Genomic DNA, 22,416 nt, shown 5'->3' with positions numbered 1-22,416 from the left:
AACTTACTCTCGATTTTTTTAGAATAGTGCATATTTTTGGTATTTTTTAATTAATTTTAAAATAAATGAATTTTTTTATATTTTTATCTCCCCTCTTATTCTTGGCGAAATATGTTTTCCAAAAATAATATATATTTTTTAACCATTTATTTCTTCAACAATAAGTGGATTATTTTTAGTTATTTTTTGTTTTTTCCTAACTTTTTCTTGATGGGATAGTTTTGACGAGAATATGTTAGTGATTTTTGAATTTCATCCAGAATAATTGGTCCTTGCCAATTAGTGGGAATCTTTTTCTCAACAACATTCAAATTTCATCAAAAAATATATACTTAACACGAAAAAATTATTTTCACGGGGAAGAAAAAACTTTGATAAACATCAATTAGAGCAACTCAATTGAAGATGGCAATGAACTACTTATAACAAGCACACTCCTGCTTAGACTGTTTAATTTGAATGTAAGTTGAATTATGTATAGATGTGTAGCTTTTGCATGAAGTCTTGTTTACTTGAATGGGACACAATCATGTTCAAGCTACAGGAGTAAAAAGCATATAATCAGAATAGAGTAAATGATTTTATATAGTGTTGGCCCCAAAATCCCCATTAAGATAATTTTGATGATGACAAATAATTGAATTACTAATGACGTATGTTAAGTATGCGGTGTAGTGAAAAAACCATTTAAAAAGAATCTAGTAGCATATTCATTTGATCGACCATGGCCAATTCCAACAATCCATTAAAAGGGAAAAAAATTGCACATAATAGAAAGCACACCATCAACATCCAATAGCACCATCTAATTAAAAAGACAAATGAAGAATCATTTTTTGCAAACAAAACTAATATTAGTTCAAAAAAGGCAAGAAGAATAAATCACTCAAAAGGAGATTACTACATAGGAAGAAATCAGCTACTTTAGTTAGATAATTAAAAATTGAAGTGCCAACAATCAAAGGAGTCAAACCCATCTATAAAAGTCAAGCAAAATCAGTGAAAAAGATGAAACCCTAAAGTAAAATGACAAAATTAAGGAGTCAAGCATGTGGTGAAAACAGAGCAAGAAGAGTGGACCCATATGGAAGGAGTTGACCTCATGTCATTATGGAGAGAGCAAAACCGCAATGGGAGTCGATCATTGTACTAAAGTACATATAGTAAGAGTCAACAACATGGAAGGAATGCACCCCATCTGAGTAAAAAGAAAAAAGAAAACAAAAAAGGATTTGACTCTATGCAACAAAAAGTTTTGAAATAAAACAATAAATCGACCCTTATAAGGTGCAAAAGCAAGAGGAGTCAAACCCTGGAGCGGAGAGGATTCAAACTCTTGGTAGGATTTGACTACATAATCAAGCTATTAGAAGAAAAAGGTGTGGAGCCCATGTTGTAGAAATTCAATTTCCTGATATTAGAAATTCAATTTCTTGAATATCAGGTCCAAATCCAAAAATTGTATGTTTCCAAATCATGTAAGTAACGTATAATATGTTCGGTAGCCAAATAGGAACTAATGATTATTTTTTCATAATTTTTAGACCTTGTTTTCACCCTCTTTTGCTAAATGTTGGAGAATTTGCTATTTAACCCAAACATGCCTCCAACGAAATTCTCTCTCTGACAGAGAAAACCAAGCCTCCTAAGCTCTTGCACATGATTTAAGAAGTTTTTGGCTCCTTTAAAACTTAAAAAGGAAGTCAATTTTGATAGTTTTTTTATTGAGTTAAGTATTTATGTGTTGTTTAATTGAATACTTAGATATCAGTTAATTGAACATGTGCTAAGTGATTTTAAGACCATATTTGATTCAACCATTGCATTGTGTGTAGTTGTGTTATTGACAACCATTTGAAATTACGTTTACAACCTCTTGTATTTTTAAATCATATTAATGCATGCTTGTATGTCATTTTATTGGGGCATTTGAAATGGTTTTTACTAAGTATTTAAACTTTGGGATAACATTTCAAATCCAAGTGTATTGTGAACTAGTGCTAAGTACACTTTGAAAAATCATTCACTATAATTTATAATGCTACTTATGGGCTATAGTTTGAAATTTATTACTTTTGAGTTGAATTGAATACGTTCCCCAACTTGAAAAGACAATCTCATATTTAAATTGAGCTGATATTTTCAAATCAACACATCTTGAGCTGCCTATATTTTCAAATAAAATAATAAATGACTATTATGAGTTATTTTCATTTTAAAATAAAGTTACTAAATATTTTAAACTACTAATTACATTGGATAGGTACCGAGGATAGATGTACCTATTTGTTTGTACCTAGATTGATAAAATTTGCCTATTGGGGGATAATTAATATTGGGTTATATGGTAAGCAAGTAATGCTTACAATTGGGTCAAACCTTCCTTAGGTAAGACCATCCTCACCCCAAATTTATTTAAGATAAATTATTGTGGTTGAGGAGTTGAAGGTGGGAAGGTGTGTTTGATGTTGTTTGAGTCATAAGACGCTGTGTAGGTAGGCGATGCTAAAAATCTCTTTATGGGTCTAGATTGGTGTGCCTAGTAAGTGGATGAAAATATCTATGTTCGTCTAAGCTTGCATAGCCTAGTGAATTGATGGAAAATCTCTTTGTGGATCTAGGCATGTATGCCTCATTAGGTGTTAAATCTATGCCTCATTAGGTGTTAAATCTAAGGGAGTGCCATTGTGAGTTGGTTGTATATATTTTTAGGCAAAGCCAACATTTTTGGGCCTTAGAGGTGATTAGCTTTATATATTTTTGGGCAAAGCCAACATTAGTGGTTCCTTAAGATTATAAAACATCTTAGGGGGTGGACTAGCAATCGGCTAGAAGGACTACAAACCACCCTAAAAATCCTATATGTACTTTGTTTGTAATTGCTTATACGAATGCTATTGTTCATTGTGAACATAATCTACAAAATTGACCTTAAATTTTGAATTAATTAAAAACAATATGAACTAAGTAAAAGCAGTTAAAATTAAGAATAAGGGTGAAAAAATCCGACTATTTTATCAGACTAGATATACCTTAATCTGTAGATCATTTATATATTGGATTACCGGTTAGTAAAATAGGAATAAATATCATCTCTTCAATGCAGCAAACAATCTTGTTGAGGAGACAAATTATAGAATAAATATTAACCCCAGAGAAGATTCATTACTATACACTGAAAACATCTTTTCAATTTTATTGAGAATTAGGAGAGTTACAGAATATTGATTTCGTATAAAAAACAACACCAATAGAATATTCATTTTTTTTATCTTCGTGAGAGCTACTCATTTGATCACATGAGATTGATTGATTTGTCTGCCATAGGAGTTTAGTAGCTTGAACTTGATGATATTCGATGGACGAAGAAATTTAGAAAACCGGATTGTTTGTTCTCTCGTCCATCAATATCTTTGCTCAACTTTACCTGATACATAAAGGAGCCTCATTAAGATTTCAAGGGTCTCAAATCCCTAAAAAATGAAAGCAGTGAAGTTTGATCATCTTCGGTTGAAGAGATGGAGATAATTAAGCCGAACCTGAAGCGTCTTGGGTACAAGGGTCAACTTTGTGACAAACCCATTTTTAGCGACATCCCCTCCCTGGATGAAGCTACTGAGACGCACACCCTTGACCTCGACTTCTACTTCGAACTATTCAGGGATGTAGTCCACTTGAACTCAAGTTTTTTCCCAAAAAATAGATTGACTAACATAATACTCTTTTAGTTATTTCATATCACAAATAGCAGTGAGTAACAAACAAAAAGTTAGTCAATGGACTTTCAGCATAAGAGAAACTTCACTGAGAAGACTAACAGTATCACCAAGCTACTAGAAAATATTATTCACCACATACTCTCTTTTCTTCCATTGAAGTGTGCAATGATGACATCAATTCTGTCTAGACAATGGATAAACATGTGGAAATCCCTATGAATTTACAACACTATTCTAGACATGACAAGGAGTTCACAACAAATTTAAAGAAGGCACATGATGTACAAGTTGCATACCAACTTCTAAAACTCCATACTCTTGACAAGATTAAGAAGTTTCGCCTATTCTTTTGTCTCGATGACAAATACTCATCTGATCTCATAGAATGGATTGAATTTGTTAAAGAAGGAATTGGAGATTTTGTGCTTGATTTGAGTGGAAGAGTAAGGCACTCTGACTCGACAGATGATGATGATATCAGGTGGGGGTGAATAAATTCACTGAACTTAACCTGATGCATGGAGAAGTGTCATTATGATTTCAAGAGACTCAAATCTCTAAAAAATGAAAGTAGTAAAGATTGATTATCTTTGCCTGAAGAGATGGAGATAAGTAAGCCAAACCTGAAGAGTCATGAGTAGAAGGGTCGAGTATCTGACAAGCCAATTTTCAAAGACATCCCTCCTTGAATGAAGCTACCAAGATGCTCATTCTTGACCTCGACTTCTTCTTCGATCTATCCAGGGATGTAAACCACTTGAACTCAAGTTTTTCAAATTGAATGCTCAACCCAGTCAGCTGCTAAATTGAACCATCACGTTTGTCAAATTGAATGCTCAACCCAACCAGTTCATCCTCTAGACTGGTTGGGTTGAGCATTTCAATTTGAAAAACTGGATAGTTCTACTTGTCAATATCTCAGGTAGTAGCGGAGCCTCAGTAAAATTCTTTTCAAGACTCCTTAGTGTTTATCTATGACAAGCAACCAGACGAACTTTAATGGAGTTCAAATGATTTAAAAAAGCGCCATTAAAGAAAAAAATAAAAAAAAAAGCTTCAAATATCAATGTTTCCCTTTCTCTTATAAACAAAAAAAGATAACGAAAATAGATCACGAAAATAGATCACTACAAAATGAAAATTTTAGAGTTTATGTTTGGAAATAAAATTAAAACAATAACAAATGTAAGTAAAGAAAATTTATTGACACGCCACAAATGAACACAAAAGCTTTTTTATCCAAGTTTGGGAAACTCCACTAGTTCAACCCTAATAATGCTGAGTTTATAAGAAAGGGATTTCTAATTGATCCTAACGTTTTTTAAAGAGGATATACCTGGTTGAAACATGTTAAAAATCCAAATGACCTATGGATCCAAACCTTTTAAAGAGAATAACAAACGCACATTAAATTCTCAAGTGAATGTGCATTGGGATATTTACCCGAGTCAAACAAGTCATTATTTAAGCAATTTAAAAAATACTGACCTAACAATCATAGATGATTGTAAAGTGATTTATCGGTCAATCATGCGTAATGGGCTATATTTTTGTAAGAAAAGACTTATGGTTGGGGGTCAACACTCAGTTAAAAATTCCCCGCCTCTCCCTTTTCCCAATGATTGCAAAACCTAGTATATAAAAACTGAAAAGAGTTTACAATCCCAAAATAAAATTAAAAATACCTTTTGGAATTATCTTTCTCTACATTTGTGCATATCCTTTTTAGATGTATACTTTTTTCTTAAATAAAAACTTGAGTTTTCAGTTTCCCTTAATCTCATAATAAAAAAGATAAGGCAAAAATATCACAACAAAATGAAAATTTTAGACAACTTTGAACAGCTATGATGTTCCTTTTCTTCACTGCAATTCTCTACAAAAACGCAAAAGAAGAAGAAGATGAAGGAAAGACAAAACACTCTTGATTCTTTTTCCCCTCCTCTCATTGTTCTTAAGTCTCTCCTACTTTATATAACTCTTGTTTACACATTTATGACTATAACAAACAATGTATTCATTGAATGTGCTCCTAAAATTGGTTGTAACAAACCTGAAAATTAGTTGTAACTTGTAAGACATTAAGAAATTGGTTGTCACAAACCTGACAACGGGGCGTGACAGATGTTGTTGTGTTAGCAACCGTTTCTGGATGGAAGCCGAAAGTGCCGTTAGGCAGACAGCCACATGGATCAGTGCTGGCAGAATCGGACCGGATCCGTTGGTCCTATAGTAATTGGACCGGGTAAGATTAGGTCTGGTTCAATCCTTACAAATTGATGTGAAATCCCTAAAAAAAACTCGTCTTTCAAAGACGACCGGTCTAAAAACTCCGTTCTTGTGACAAGCTAATTCGCATAGGAACAAAGTATAAGACATAGCGTTGAGGCTTCCAAAAAATCATTGACGTCGACAAAGGTCCAAACACACTTCGAATGTTAAAAGCTATGAGAGAAGCTTGCTGTTGCCGAACAAATTTCAAGGAGAAAAGTTCGACGTCTGGGCCGAGCAAGTGTCTTGTGTGATTGGCATTTAAGCAAAACTTGAAATTTCTAGTCGATTATTCTGATCGTTGAGCAAAGCATAGAATTTGAAACCGTTATCTACTTCGGTCATTCCAGGCTTGGTTTCTACGATGGCCAATGTTCGAATTATCGCAAGACAGCTTTCTTTTCACCTTGTTTGTACTGTTCCTGTCCTCTTTGTATTTCACAAAACTCTTATCAAAATTTCTTTTTATAGTTTCCTGGATTGTTTCAGCAGATCAGAGTTAAACGATGGACCAATCAATAGTGATTTATATGGTTGCGTAAGGGCACTGTATAATTAACTTTCATAAGTGGCTATAAGTCGAGTGAGGGGGTAAGTGGGGGACTTGCTGCCGGTGTAAACCTGAAGAAATGTTATCCCTCTAGGAAAATTTACTCCACCTGAGAGCTCATTTTTTCTCTACTAGAGGTAGTGGAAAATGATGAGACCTTCAGGGCACTTGTTGTTCCCGACTAACCCTGCCTGCATCGCTACCTCAAGATGTCCACATTCATTCAAGCCTTTACGCTTTTCCACATTACAAGGCGCTAAGGATGCACTCCGCAATGACGAACATTTTGCAGAGAGAATCATCAGTCTCCTCCAACACAACAATTGGCAGCTTCTCATGACCTCAGACATTCCAAGAAAGTTAAACCCGGAAATGATACAATGTGTCCTTCGCCAAAAACAGGTAAATGACCTGAAACTCCTCTTGAGTTTCTTCCACTGGTCCCAGTCTCAAATGGGTCTCCCACAAACATTAACTTCTTTTTCAACACTTGCTGTAAATCTATGTAACGCCTGTTTGTTTGGTCCTGTAAATGGTATCTTAGAGCAAATGATTGCCACCCACTTGGGCAAGTCACATGTGGATGCTATTGCGAACTCAATCTTATATAGCTATAAAGACTAAAGAATCCAACCCTCTTGTGTTTGATATATTGATAGATACATACAAGAAAATTGGTATGCTGGAAGAAGCTGCAAACTAGTGCTAGTAATGGGAAATGAAGGACTCACACCAAGTATAAGGTGTTTAAACTCACTTCGGGTGCACTAGACCTACTCTCCCCGTCACTAGCATCTCTACACTGCACTGTGGCCTCTGGTAGGTCAACCAATCTGACAAAGTCGGACTCCGGAGGAGCTGCTTTAGCAACTGTATTGGACTTGTCCTTGTATACAATCTTCTCATTGAATATCATATTCTTGCTTCTTATAATCTTTCGGCTCTTATACCAGTTTTTAGGAAAAAAATCATCGATGACAACAAGACAAGTAACAAGTAATCATGCACGACACAATATTTTACGTGGTTCGGCAAATTGCCTACGTCCATTGGAGCTGTATAGGATTTTATTGATCAGTTGAAGAATCACAATAAAGTATGTTGTCTCAATGAGTTTTGGTGAGACCGAAACTTCTCCCCGCTTCGTCTTCCTAGCGCACACACAGGCACCGATACAAAATCCGGAGGGAGTTCTGTAAACCTCTTAGTTCCAGTAAGTCCTAGACTCTGTTCTTCCGACTACAACATCGAATAGCAGCACCGGTAACGGCGACAACAACGGCAACGAACGATAACTCCTGCAATGGCGAAGGCAACATAGTCATTCTTCTTGAGTCTCTCTTTATGCCGAGAGTCTCTGTTTCGTACTCTGTTTCTATTTCGGAAACAGAGTTGAAGTCCCGCCCTACAGCACTGGCAACGGCGACGCCAGCAGCATCGCACAGCCGCTTCGGCATCGACGACTGCAACGGCGTCCAACCAACAGAGTGCCTGTTAAATCTTGCCTTTTCTATACTTTTTTGCCACTTTCCAGTTTCCACCCCAACTCTAAAGTCGCCATGCAGTTCATGAAAGAGCACATGCAGTTTGCCAACAATGAGGAGACTTGCCATTTCCGGTCGACTGCCCAAAGTGCGTAACAGACTTACCTTGTTCCCGCCAAAAATCTTTTCAAAATGTATTCTATGTGCCCTCGCCCCCTCTTTGTCTAAGCAAATGAGAAATCAAAAAAAATAAAACAAATTATGATTATTCTAAATAGTGAACAAACAATGAAATACGAGACTCTCTACGTGTAACGTCCCTGTTTCAGCAATAGAGACGAAGTCTTCCGATTGAGGGACTCTGTTCGTACACCATCTCTATTTCGGCAACAGAGTCATGTGCAGTGGACCAGACTCCATAGTCCTCAACAAAGACATCTCACTCAAAAAAATTTCACGTCTACCCAAGAAATGACGGCTCAAGTGTGAAGCTATTTTAAAGAAATGACATAATATGATCAAGAAAGTTAGCTTCTTTCACTGCCAAATCAATTGACTTCGGTTTAGTCTATCTCAAATACTACAACTATGGTTTCATACGTGAATGTATGTTTTGTCGCTTGGACGACAAAGGAGCACTCACGCTCCAAGACTCCCTCATCTTCCCTTCACATCAGAACATCAAGAATATGGGTTCATGCAATGGGGTCATCTTCTAGTGCAAGAAAATCCACACTAATCTCAAGCTCAGTTACTATCTCTACAATCCCATTACCATGTATCTCATGACTCTTCCTCCACTCCCTTCTTTAAGAATGGCCCATGACCCCTTTGATAGTTGTTTCCATTTTTTAGGTTTAACCAATTATTAGGTAGTTTCCCATAGATGTAAGGATAGTGAGCCTAAGTTTGGATTATACGTTAAATGGGATTTGGTCAAGAAATAAGCCTGAGTCTTCTCCATCAAAGGGTTTCTTAGCAAATTCCTAGAATTTTGTCTACCATGACTGAAGGTATGCATCTTGGGTTTCCGATTTTCTTTTTACAAATTTTATATTGCTTTAGAAATTCTGATTTTCATTTGGAATCTCTCATCTTGATTAAAATTCCATTATTTATTTATTTTTGTAAAATATTGCCTATGCTTTTATTCTGCCGTAAAAAAAATAAAAATTTACATGTCGTTTTAGAGTAGAGGAGGATGTAGCCTTACGATGAGGCCTTATGAGCCCAGCGCTTCTTCAATCACCAGTGGTGGCACATGCGACTATCAATACATTGTGTGCCTATTGGATCTCAATCACGTTGGCGCTCCCTGGTTAGACAACGTCCAAGAGAGGCAATGATGTTTCCGAACAGCGTTCCCGACCAGATAGGATGACTGCACTGGTGCGTCAGAGTAGGTTGCACTTAGTGCGCTGGAGGTGCCGGCATGTTTGTGGGAACAAATGCTCCTGAGGGAAGAAAATGCCCACAGCAAGTCATCAGCCGTCGTCCGGGTCTGCATAGGGGATCGTCGACGAGGTGAGTCGAACGACGGGGCTCATTGTGTGCGCTGGCATCGAACCATTGACGTTTTGTGCGCATTTTCTTCCTGACTCCCAGTTGGTCCCGTTCCTCACTTTCAGTCGCCTGGAGACCGGCGTTGTACATAACTGATTCTCGATCGAGAAACATTGCTTCGGTGGGTGGCAATGAACACCAGAATTTGCGTCGAAGCGCAGCCAAGAGGAGCAGTCACAAAGCACCAAGAGAAAGAGACGTTGTAATGGAAGCTTGTGTACATCGACGTGTTTCACTCGTCGGACGCACACCGGAGACAATAGCACCAGAGGAAGGAGACAGCGGCGTTTTGAACTGATGAGACGCCTGACTATGAGCAGCCGAGAGCAGCACGAGCGAACATAGCAGAGACCTGTGCTTTGTGCGCCAGTGTTCCGTGCTCTCATTGGAGCGCAGCCAAGGCCAGGAGCACGACATCATGCTCACCGGCTGTCCCACACCACTATACGCGCAAGAGCACCAAACGTGCTCATGGCCCATCCAAGCCCAATGTTATCATTCGATACATTTAATTCATATATAAATAACAGGAAAAATAGAATATTTTAGTTTTCATTCTTTTTCATTTTAGTACATATGGATTAAATAATTGGAAATGCATATATGAATGTTTAATATGCATGTGTTAGTTAATTTTTATCTGCATAAAAATTTATTTCGTTTTTATGCATACTTAATCTTCTATGCATGTTATGATTGACCTAAATATAAGAAATTAATAATTGGCATAAATTTTAGTCAATTATTTTGATCGAATACTTTGGTTTACATTTGAATAATTAAGTAATAACCACAACATTCTTAATTATGAAAAATGTCTAGTGACATTTTGTTTAGTCACATAAAGTTAATGACATACAAACTTGAGAATAACCATGGAAAGCTTATAATTTAATCTCACGTAGTAATTGTTATATTTAAGTGATTAATTTGGATTGGATAGAAACATTTAAAACAATTGGTTAGTCGCCCACAACAATAGAAAATTCCTTTAGAGATAAATTATGATGCCATTATAAAGTGATATAAATCGTTTATGTGTTATAATCTAAGCCTAATCACATGTTGATTTATTTGTTTAAATTTATTTACGTGGGTAAATATTCAATTTACTATTCCATTGTATGTTTTAGTAAGCATTGTTGTTTATTTTGTTATTCTTCAAATTTTATATGTTCCGAATTTTGATTCCTCCAATATTATTCCTTTAAATGGTAATAATTAAGCTCTTTGTTGGTCATTTCTTCTATTAAATAGCACTGACATATATGACTCTTTCATTAGCAAAGTCATCACATTTTCTCTTGGTTGGTCATATATGACTCTTTCATATCAGCTCTTCATCTCATGTTCTATTTATTTTTTATAAGATTAACGTATTAGACTCTAGTTGATAAAGTATTGACACGTTTTTGGTTATTCAATTTGTTGTTCTTTATGAAATCCTTTGGTAATGTCATGAGTTAAATTAGCACAAATGAGGAGAACCATGCTTTTAGTTCATGTTATGAAGTTATAATTGGATATCTTATTTTTATACTATGTTTTATTTGAGTCATTAAAAATATTAGGCATAGGAATTGATTCTTAAAATATTAAGAGAGAAAACAATTAATTGATTGTATAATGAGTACATTGTTTCTCTATTTATAATAAAGAAAACTCACAGAATCAAAATAAAATTAAACCTACCCATGTTCCACTTACAACTTGAATAAAACTCCAAATACGAAACAAAGTAAATCACTATTACAAAAAACTGATAGAATCAAAAGATTTCTTATGTAAGATTCTTTCCCATGAGACTCAAATAAGACTTTTCATACTAATTCTTCCACCACGAGACTCCTTTACCATGAAAATCATATTAGACTCTTCCATATTTGCTTCTTCAACACTCCTCTCAAATTGGAGTTCCTAACCTTTGCATGAAAAGAAATTTTCATCTCTATCCTCCTCCTTACTTAGATGTTCTTTATTTCTAAAAAATAATTTACCACCACTACTTCTCAACACCTCTTCTTTTGAACTTCTCCTTCTACTTCTCTCCATTAAGTGACCCTTTCCTTTTAAAGAGGCCCAAATTGTACATAGCAAATATGAGAGAGGAAAGCATCACTCTAGCCAAACGATAAAACTCCATATTCCTTTCAAAATGGTATATGTTTGAAAAAAGACTCCTTTCAATTTCAAAGGCAGACATGCCCAATTTTAGTGCATGAAAAAAAGAAAGGGTATTCACAATTTTAATGGTAGCTCACAAAAATATACTACTTTGGTGAATAAAAAAACTTAACTCACTCTAACTATTGGGTGCACTCTTGTTCTATGTAGGAAGTATAGCCAATGCTCTGAAGTGATAAAAAAAATACAAGAAATTTCATTACCTATTTCAAAATTTTAGAATTTCTAGAGGACTAACAAAAGTGACCATTGTTTTATACCAAGAAAGTGACAAAAGAAGTAGAATGATAACAAAAAATTAACCAAAATAGTAACTATCCAATGGAGCACAAAATTGACTAAAAATGTTGACCACAAGAGTTTGACTAAACAATTGACCCAAAAAAATTAGTAGAATTTTAATAATAAATTAAATACAATGGAGATATACCTTGGAGAAAGGGGGAATGCACCATGGAGTTTAACTAGAAAATTAGTTGGAGTTAATTGTAGTATCATATTCATATGGCCTTTGAGCAAAACAATCTTTCCTCATGGTCACTCTTCGAATCCCAACATATGGCCTTACTTACTATGATGAAAGAAGGCTAGTTTGCCTCCCAAATGAAGAAGAAATAACTTAAAAGAACAAAAAAAAGAGCTTTGAAAATAAGGGAAACTTCTTTGCACAAAATGAAGATGGTTTACACTTGTGGTTACAAAGCCTGCTTATATGCAAACTAGGGATAAGAATCCTTATCCCTTCATCTTACATGGATTAGTATGATCTTCCCACCTAAGTACGAGGTTTACCCCTTTATTTAAATTCAAACTTGGCATTGTCACAAATTCCTAAATAAGCTCATAAAATATAATTCAAGAGCATTTGAATCGATCCGAGTTAAAATTTAAATTTTAAAAGAGACAAAGAAATTGATAGCCAACCTCTACAGCTTGAATGCATGCGTGCCATTCACCTACACACGTGCCTTGCCTATGTGGCTCACCCACGCACATCACCTATATCCTCACCCACGCCTGGGTGGGGGGCAAGGGTTGGGTCGGGATTAATTAAATAACACATTTAATGTAATACATAACTATCTTGATCATAGCTAATACTAATTAATTAATTACATTATGTATTAACTAATCATATAATTACTGATTAAGTAAGAAATAATTAAATACCCGATGATATAAGCTAATTAATCGGCCAAGTGACCTATTTAATGTAATAAATAATCAATTATTTAATAGAAAAAGTAGTAATAACTTACTTATCTAATTAATTAAACACATTCTAGTTATATAATTAGGATGGGTGACTTCCTGAGAAGTCTTCGTGTTGCACCCCTTTTTGCCCTATTTTCCACTGCCACCAGCTAATTTCTCCATCGCATTGCTGCGTTTAGGGGGTGACAAAACACATTTGTATATATAGTTTATTTTCTTTTTAAATGGTTTGAAACTTTTGGGTAGAAGAGAAGAGGCGAAAAAAAGAAAAAAAGTATGATTTTGTTTAGTTTTTCTTTATTAATGCAGTTCGCTACACTTTCGACATGGACGATCAATGTTTTATTCTTTAACGCAACAAAATGGCACTCCCTTTTTATTTTTTATATCTCAATTTTTGCATAAGATTATAATTTTTATTTTATTTTATGTAGGGAGTGTGGAAAAGACCTACAAAACATCGGGGGTATAGTGAAGTCGGGGAAGGGATTGGTAGCATGGAGAGGGTAACACAAATGAGTGCGAACATAGTAGCACCAATGCACCAGATCCCATCTGACCTCAGAAGTTAAGTGCGCTTGGATGAGACTAGACCTAGGATGGTTGACCTCCTAGGCAATTCTTGTGTAGCACCCGTTTTTTCCCATTTTTCCTTTGCCACTAGCTAATTTCTCCTTCGTAATGCTACGGTTAGGGGTGGCAAAACATATTTGTAGATATAGTTTGTTTTCTTTTTTAACGATTCAAAACGTTTGGGTAGAAGAGAAGAGGGGGAGAAAAGAAAAAAAGTACTATTTTGTTTTGGTTTTCGTTATTAATGTAGTTTTGTTCAGTTTCAACACGGACGATGAATGTTTTATTCTTTAAGCCAATGACATAACGCTTTTAATTTTTTATGTCCTGATTTTTGCTGAAGATTTTAATTTTTTATTATATTTTATGTAAGGAATGTGGAAAAGACCGGAAAAATATGGGGGGAGGGGAAGCTGCGGAAGGGATTGGTACGATGGAGAGGGAAACACAAACGGGTGAGATCATACCAACACTAATGCACTGAATCCCATCAAAACTCCAAAGTTAAACTTGTTTTGGTGACTGCAGTACTTGGATGGGTGACCTCCTAAGAAGTCCTCTTGTTGCACCCATTTTTACCTTTTTTTCCTTTGCCACCTACTAATTTCTCCCTCGTAATGTTGCGGTTAGGGGCAACAAAACGTATTTTTATATATAGTTTGTTTTCTTTTTTAACGGTTCAAAATGTTCGGGTAGAAGAGATGAGGGAAAAAACTATGATTTTGCTTTGTTTTCCATTATTAATGTAGTTCGGTTAAGTTTTGACACGGTGGAAGAACGTTTTATTTCTTTAATCCAATCACATAGCGCTCCTTTTTAATTTTTTATATCTCGATTTTTTTTTAAGATTTTAATTTTTTATTTTATTTTATGGAAAGAATGTGGAAAAGACCGACAGAACACGGGGGAAGAGGGAAGCCATGGAAGGGATTGGTAGGATGGAGAGGGTAACACAAACGGGTGCGATAAATAAAATTTGGCATTTTGTGGTAGAAAGAAAAAAAATTGAGCAAGATAAGCAAGCTAAAACATTTTTGCAATTTCAGTTAATGTAATAAGAATCAGTTTCTATTCTCTTTTTCCAATGCACTAACCCATCAACTCAGAAAATAGTTTTCAGACATGAAGAAGATTGAATTTTAAGCATATAGGATGTTAATGCTGAGTAATTTCAGATCACCTTTGTGCTCACTCTAGGAAAACCACACACAAAGTAATTGACATCAGTTCTAATAGGAGAGGTTAGTCAACTCACGCTGGTGATGAACTTCAGTTACTCAATTCATCACCTGACATCATTAGTGGAGCACCAGCGCATGATTCTTGTTGATGAATCAAAAGAACCCAAAAATCATCTCTACAGTTTAATTTTGAGAATCCGGATTCCGCAGTATATTGAGAATCATTTGGATGAAACGGGCAGGATGCCTCGAACCCTCATTGAATTTTTTCTTTTCAGTCTCTCTTCTGCACTCTTCGCTCTCTCGGTCTAATTCTTCTCACGTCTCTTCTTCCTCCGAAATTTTTTTCCTCCCTCTCGTCCTCCATCTCCCTTCTCCCTTCTCCCTCTCGTTGTGAATGTCCTCTCGGCCTCCCACTCCCTTCTTCCTGTAGCTATTCCCTATTCGCCCAAAATACCTCCCGATTTTGTTTGATTTCCCCCATTTCAATTTTGATTTTCTTTGATTTTTGACATTTCAGCATCAATTTCTTTAATTCTACTTCGATTCGGCTTCGATTTCACCCTTCGACTACGGTTTTCCAAAATTTAAGAAGGTATGCCTATACTCTGACTTTTTTTTATTATTTTAGTTTTGTATTTGATTTAATTTTAAATTTTGTGCGTAATGTGTATTAATTGTTGCTTAATTGTGGGATTTAGGGTTGGGGTTTATGGTTCAATTTTTTCTTCGTAGGGTTTAATTTCGGGATTAGGGTTAGGGTTTATTGTATTTTTAGGGTTTAGGTTTTTTTAAAATTTTTTTAGGGTTCTCAGTTTTTGGGTTTTAGGGCTTTTAGGGTTTTTAAGGTTAGGTTTTAGGGTTTAGGTTATGGTTCTAGAATTAGGGTTTAGGTTATGGTTCTAGAATTAGGGTTGAGGTTATGGTTCTAGAATTAGGGTTTAGGGTCAACAGAGTTTAGGGTTTGGGGTGTTGAGTCCAGTTCAAACAATGCTGAGTCGCCTACACAGGCGTCCATTAGCCAACGAAACCCGACCGCCCATCACTGAGAGGTACAATTTGTAATGACTGCGAAATCATATGGGGCTCTACCATGGATGTTCGGTGAATTTGGACTTGATATGTGTGTTTTTGCACTGTTTAGTTTATCTACAATGGAAATAGTTTGGTTAATCTTGAAATGTTTAGAATGTTGTTGAAAATTTTTGAAGTGATGTAGAATGATTTTGCCATGTGGAGAGGAGATTCAAGTGTTTAAATATCCCCCACATGGTATTTTATTTTTTGTGGTTTGATGAGGACCATCTCGGATTTAGATTATAAATGGCTGTAAGAACACCACAAATTGCTCGATATTATAACATTTGGATCTTCGAAGAAGACAACAAAATACTCGATCTCTTGGTCAAATAGGTGAATATAGGGAATAGGTTGCCCAACCACAATACCCCAAGACTTAGCTTTCCTTGCATTCAATATTTTTTTTTTCTGAGCTTCTTTCATCCCATTGAGATCATATTCTTCCAAGAAGAAAACTTTGAGATATGGATCATATCGAAATGCCCTAATATGGGGGTTTGCTATCATAAATGCCTCTAGATGGAATCTACCATCTACAACAAATACAAAAACATCAACTGCAACACTATTAGGACATGTAGTAGATGCACTTCCGCTGAAGACAAAAGTTTAGACTGTGAAACAATGAAATCAATACTAGAGTCAACTAAAGCAGATTTAACAGCTCTCACAATTGCTGAGAATTGGATGGTCCCTGCCACTGCAATCTTTTTGTCACAAAAAAATGCTTTAATTTTATTAATGATATGGTCTACATCAATTTTTATTTCAACGAAAAACATATAAAGCAGGGATTTTGGTGTAATCTATTGGGACTAAACAGCTATGCCCGTAATGGATCAAAAGATCCAGAAAAATCATCCACACAGCATCATACCCCATATGTGACGTCAACTAGAATAATGCATTCATCAACAGAAGCAAAGGTTTCAAAAATGTCGGAAAGAACAAGTGAGTACAAGAGGAGACCATCGAGGAATTGAAGGGCGATCCTTTTGGTGCAGGAAGATACAATTCACCATATTGATTTATGAATTTCGAAGTTATAATTTGAGGGGAGCAGGGAAACTACAGTATCGAGGGAAGGATTGTTAAGAATCGAATCAGGGACTTGATTTCTGAAGAAACAAACGCTTAGGAGGGGGTCTCGGGTTTTTGGAGGAAAGAACAGTGTCGGGTTCCATCTGATTAGCAAGCTACGTGAAAGAAGATTTCCAAGAAAGTCACGACAGTTATCATTGGCAGACTCACCTTTTCCAGAGAAAACAATGAGAAGCGAATTGGAACAAACAAAATACTTAAAGAGTAAAAAAAACAGCATGAACCAATATGCTTTACTTACAGAACTTAGAATTCTTCTATAAGACCTTTACTTCACAAAATTTCTATAAAACCTGTCCTATGTGTGCAAAATTTGGTTTTAATGGGGAAAGGAGGAATTTTGGGTTTTAATGGGGAAAGGAAGAATTTTAGGTTTTAAAGGATGGGCTAGCATGGTGCTATATGGACAAGCTTTACTAACGTGGGAAGTTGACGAATCCCATGACGATTCCAAAGGTTGAAATCAGATAATTTGGGAAATAAGTTTAAAAAGTAATTATTCAGGTAAATAAAAATTTGAAATCCAATATTCGAGTACAATTCCTTGAAATATAATAAAAATAATAATAATTTTCCAGAAAATCCTTCTTATTACATGAGTTGCTAATTGGGTGTAATTAGATTGAACAACAACAACCTTCATGTAGGGCATATTGAGTGAGAATTTCTTAAAACCACTAAAATTTCAAATTTTGATCAATTCAATTCTATAATTTTTGTGAGAAAATTTTACTTTTGTGCAATGGTACCCCACCTATAAAGTAATATTTAATTAATCTATCTAATAATTACATAAAAATTTTAAAGCTACAACAATTCAAAGTAATATTTAATGAATTTCTTCTTTTGAATGTTGACGATTAAAATATAATTTTAGTTATTGAGATTTATGTTTCAATTGCATAATTTTAAACTTTTTTCAATCGATCCTTTAACTTTTTCTCCATAGCACAACAAGGTGCATCAATAGATGACAAAAATTCAAAATACTGGCGCTAGTACTACATCATGACTTAAAACTATCAACTATGAAATCTCCAGTCAGCGAAATATCAAGGAAGGAAATTAGAGCTCCATGTTTAGCAAGTATTACGTAAAAGGTAACTCTAGGGAAACAAGGATTCCAAATCAGACTAGAACAGGTAGCCTCTTTGGTTTATATATTACTGAGGTAGGACTTGCTCTCTTCTGCCTTGTAGAATTGCCGGATCATACCATCCTCCTTTAGTCCATGTTTTCCATCTTTGTTGTCGGATCTTGCTCTATTCTTGCTTCTTGGGGATCGACCTACTACTCTTATATTGTTTTAATGGAGGTCAGCTTGCCCGAAAACTGATAGGGAAAAATCGTCGATGACAACAAGACAAGTAACAAGTAATCATGCACGACACAATATTTTACGTGGTTCTACAAATTGCCTACATCCATGGGAGATGTAGAAGATTTTATAGAGAAGTTAAAGAATCACAATACAGTCTGTTTCTCACACTAGAAATACAACCCGAGAGAGTCTTCTCTCTATTTCGTCTCTACAACTTTCGACGAGACCGAAACTTCTCCTCGCTTCGTCTTCCTGGCACACACAGAGGCACTGATACGAAATCCCGAAGGAGTTCCTTAAACCTCTTTGTTCTGGTAAGTCCCAGACTCTGTTCTTCTGACAGCAGTGTCGAACAGCAGCATCGGTACTGGCGACGGCAATGGCAACGAACAGTTACACCGGCTATGGCGACTACAACATCATCGTTCTTCTCGAGCCTCTCTTTCTACTGAGAGACTCTATTTCGTACTTTGTTTCTATTTCATAAACAGAATCGAAGTCCTGTCGTACAACACCGGCAACAGCGTCGTACTGCAGCTTCGACAATGGTGACAGCAATGGCGTCAAGCCTCTAACCACTTTTTCTCCTGACCACGGCGTCGCCTGAAGGTCTCCCAAAAAACCCCTATCTATTTTTTCGTGAGCTCCTCTATCACTCTTGGTTTTTTGCCCTGACCCTGTTCAAAAACCCTGAGGGTTTTTATCTCCCAAGCAGAGTCGCAGTTTCCTCCTGAGACTCTCTATGCACAACGTCTCTGTTTCGGCAACATAGACGAAGTCTTCATGCTGAGGGACTCTATTCGCACACCGTCTCTGATTCGGCAACAAATTCGTGTGCAGTGGACCAGGCTCCACAGTCCTCAACAATTCTCCCACTTGGAGACTGGTACACCAACCGGATCACCCTCTTCCTCAAACATGATATCCTCCACCTCTGCAACTCATTGCCCCTGTCTTCATACTAGAAGACCAACTAAAGCTGCGCACAACTTCAATTTCTTAGGAGTAACACCCTTTGTCAACATATCAATAGGGTTCTTCCCTAGTGCAGGTTTTGTCAACTCCCATGTCTGATTCCCTAACAAGGAATCCATCTGATCCTTCATGGCCAACTCCCACTTGCTAGAATATTCACCTTGCAAGGTTTCTTTTGTAACTTTGTGGTTCTCTACCATCTGTCAACAAAATATAATTCAAAATAGGTGAGAAACGTTGTGAAAGACGATTAGTCCTTACTGATTTGCGAATTGCAGCTACAGGAGTGGACAACTCTGGATTTGACTGCAGAATAATAGGAGTGGGAGCACTGGACCCACTCTCCTCGTCACTCGCATCCTTGCACTACATTGTGGCCTCTGGTAGGCCATCCAGTCTGACAAAGTCAGACTCCTGAGGAGTTGCTTCAGCAATGGTACCAGACTTGTCCTTGTACACAATCTTCTCATTGAAGATCACATTCTTACTTCTTATAATCTTCCGTCTCTGATACCAATATTTAGGAAAAAATCATCGATGACAACAAGACAACTAACAAGTAATCATGCACAACACAATATTTTACGTGATTCAAAAAATTGCCTACGTCCACCGGAGCTGTAGAGGATTTTATAGATTAGTTGAAAAATCACAATACAGTTTGTTTCTCACACCAAAAATACAACCCGAGAGAGTCTTCTCTCTTTGTCATCTCAACGTGTTTCGGCGAGACCGAAACTTCTCCCCGCTTCATCTTCCTAGTGCACACACAGTACCGATACAAAATCTCGAGGGAGTGCCGTAAACCTCTTTGTTCCGATAAGTCCTAGGCTTTATTCTTCTGACAACAATATCGAACAGCAACAGCAGTAATGACAACTACAACGAATAGTAACTCCAGCAATGACGATAGCAACATCATCGTTCTTCTTGAGTCTCTCTTCTGCCGAGAGATTTTTTTTCACACTCTATTTCTATTTCGGAAACAGAGTGGAAGTCCTGCCCTACAACACTAGCAACGGTGACGGCAGCAATGTCGTACAACAGCTCCGACAGTGGCAATGACAACGGTATCGAGCCAATAGAGTGCCAGTTAAATCTTGTATTTTCTATACTTTTTTGCAACTTTCCAGTTTCCACCCCCACTCGCAAGTCTCCACGCAATTCACGAAAGAGCACACGCGGTTTGCCAAGAGTGAGGAGACCAGCTATTCCCGGTCGATCGCCCAAAGTGCATAATAGACGTACCTTTTTCCCGCAAAAAATCTTTTCACAATGTATACTATGTGCCATCGCCCCCTCTTTGTCTAAGCAAACGAGAGATCACAAAAAATTTGACAAATTATGATTGTTCTCAATAGTGAACAAACAATGAAATGCAAGACTCTCTACGCGCAATGTCCTTGTTTTGGAAATAGAGACGAAGTCTTCCTGCGAGGGACTCTGTTCACACACCGTCTCTATTTCGACAACAAAGTCATGTGCAATGGACCAGGCTCCACAGTCCTCAACAAAGACATCTCACTTGAAATTCTTTCACATCTGCCCAAGAAATGATAGCTCAAGTGTGAAGCGATTTTAAAGAAATGGCAGAATATGATCACGAAAGTTAGCTTCTTTCACTGCCAAATCAATTGACATCGGTTTTGTCTATCAAAAATACTACGACTATGGCTTCATATGTGAATGTATGTTTTGTCGCTTGGATGACAAAGGAGCACTCACGCTCCAAGACTCCCTCGTCTTCTCTTCACATCACAACGTCAAGAATATGGGTTCATGCAATGGGGTCATCTTTTAGTGCAAGAAAATCCACACTAATCTCAAGCTCAATTACTATCTCTACAATCCCATTACCAAGCATCTCATGACTCTTCCTCCACTTCCTCCTTTTAGAATGGCCCATGACTCCTTTGATAGTTTCCCTTTTTTAGGTTTCACCCATTATTAGGTAGTTTCCCATAGATAAAAGGATAGTGAGCCTGAGTTTGGATTGTACGTTAAATGGGATTTGGACAAGAAATAAGCCTGAGTTTTATCCATAAACGGGAGTTTGGATAAACAAGACGTTCCTCTGAAAATTCCTGAAATTTTGTCTACCATGATTGAAGGTATGCATCTTGGGTTTTCGATTTTATTTTTATGAATTTTATACTGTTTTAGAAATTCTGATTTACATTTGGAATCTCTCATCTTGATTAAAATTCCATTATTTTTTTTAATGTCGTCTATGTTTTTATTCTGCCTTATAAAAAATAAAAATTTACGTGTCGTTTTCGAGTACAGGGGGATGTAGACTTAAGATGAGGCCTTATGAGCCCAGTGCTTCTTCGATAGCCAGTGGTGGCACGTGCGACTGACAATACGTTGTGTGCCTAGCGAATCTCAATCATGCTGGCGCTCCCCGGCTAGACAGCGTCTAGGAGAGGCAATGATGTTTCTGAACAGCATCCCCGGCCAGACAAGATGACTGCACTGGTGCGCCAGAGTAGGTTTCACTTAGTGCGCTGGAGGTGCCAGCATGTTTGTGGGAACAGATGCACCCGTGGGAAGAAAATGCCCATAGCCAGCCATCAACTGTCATTCGGGTCTGCAGAGGGTGTCATCAACGTGGGGAGACGAACGACGGGGCTCATTGTGTGCATTGGTGTCGAATCATCGACATTTTGTGTGCATTTTCTTCCCGACTCCCGGTTGGTCCCGTTCCTCACTTCCAGTCACCTGGAGACCAGCATTGCGCACAACTGATTCTCGGTTGAGAGGCTTCGATGGGTGGCAATGAACACCAGACAATACGTCGAAGCGCAGCTGAGAGGAGCAGTCACAGAGCACCGAGAGAGAGACGCTGTAAAGTAAGCCTATGTACACCGACATGTTGTGCTCGTCGGAAGCACACCAACAACAATGGCACCAGAGGAAGGAGATGGCGATGCGGGGATGGTGAGTAGAGTCCCAAATGGACGAGACGCCTGGCTATGAGCAGCCGAGAGCGGCGTGAGCGAACAGAGCAGAGTCCCATGTTGTGTGCGCTAGTGTTCCGTGCTCTCATTGGAGTGCAGCCAAGGCCAGGAGCACGACATTGTGCTCTCCGGTTGTCCCGCACCACTGTACGCGCAAGAGCACCAAACATGCTCACGGCCCATCCAAGCCCAATGTTATCATGGATACATTTAATTCATATATAAATAACAGGAAAAAT

At 37.2% G+C, this 22,416-nt stretch overlaps 2 pseudogenes; one reads left to right on the top strand and one right to left on the bottom strand.

Moving 5' to 3' along the window:
* The first annotated feature begins 14,012 nt into the window (after positions 1 to 14,012).
* On the top strand, positions 14,013 to 14,131 carry LOC137939643 (5S ribosomal RNA; annotated as a pseudogene).
* A 1,651-nt stretch (positions 14,132 to 15,782) lies between these two features.
* LOC137938273 (uncharacterized) lies at positions 15,783 to 17,004 on the bottom strand (annotated as a pseudogene).
* Positions 17,005 to 22,416: the final 5,412 nt, after the last annotated feature.

Source organism: Aristolochia californica, unplaced genomic scaffold, assembly GCF_029961685.1.
Source record: "Aristolochia californica isolate CCGP_79_NKW_82.1479 unplaced genomic scaffold, dmAriCali1.0.hap1 SCAF_8, whole genome shotgun sequence".
Classification (NCBI taxonomy): domain Eukaryota; kingdom Viridiplantae; phylum Streptophyta; class Magnoliopsida; order Piperales; family Aristolochiaceae; genus Aristolochia; species Aristolochia californica.
The sequence above is the reverse complement of the archived record's forward strand: the minus strand, read 5'-3'. Positions and strand labels throughout refer to the sequence as shown.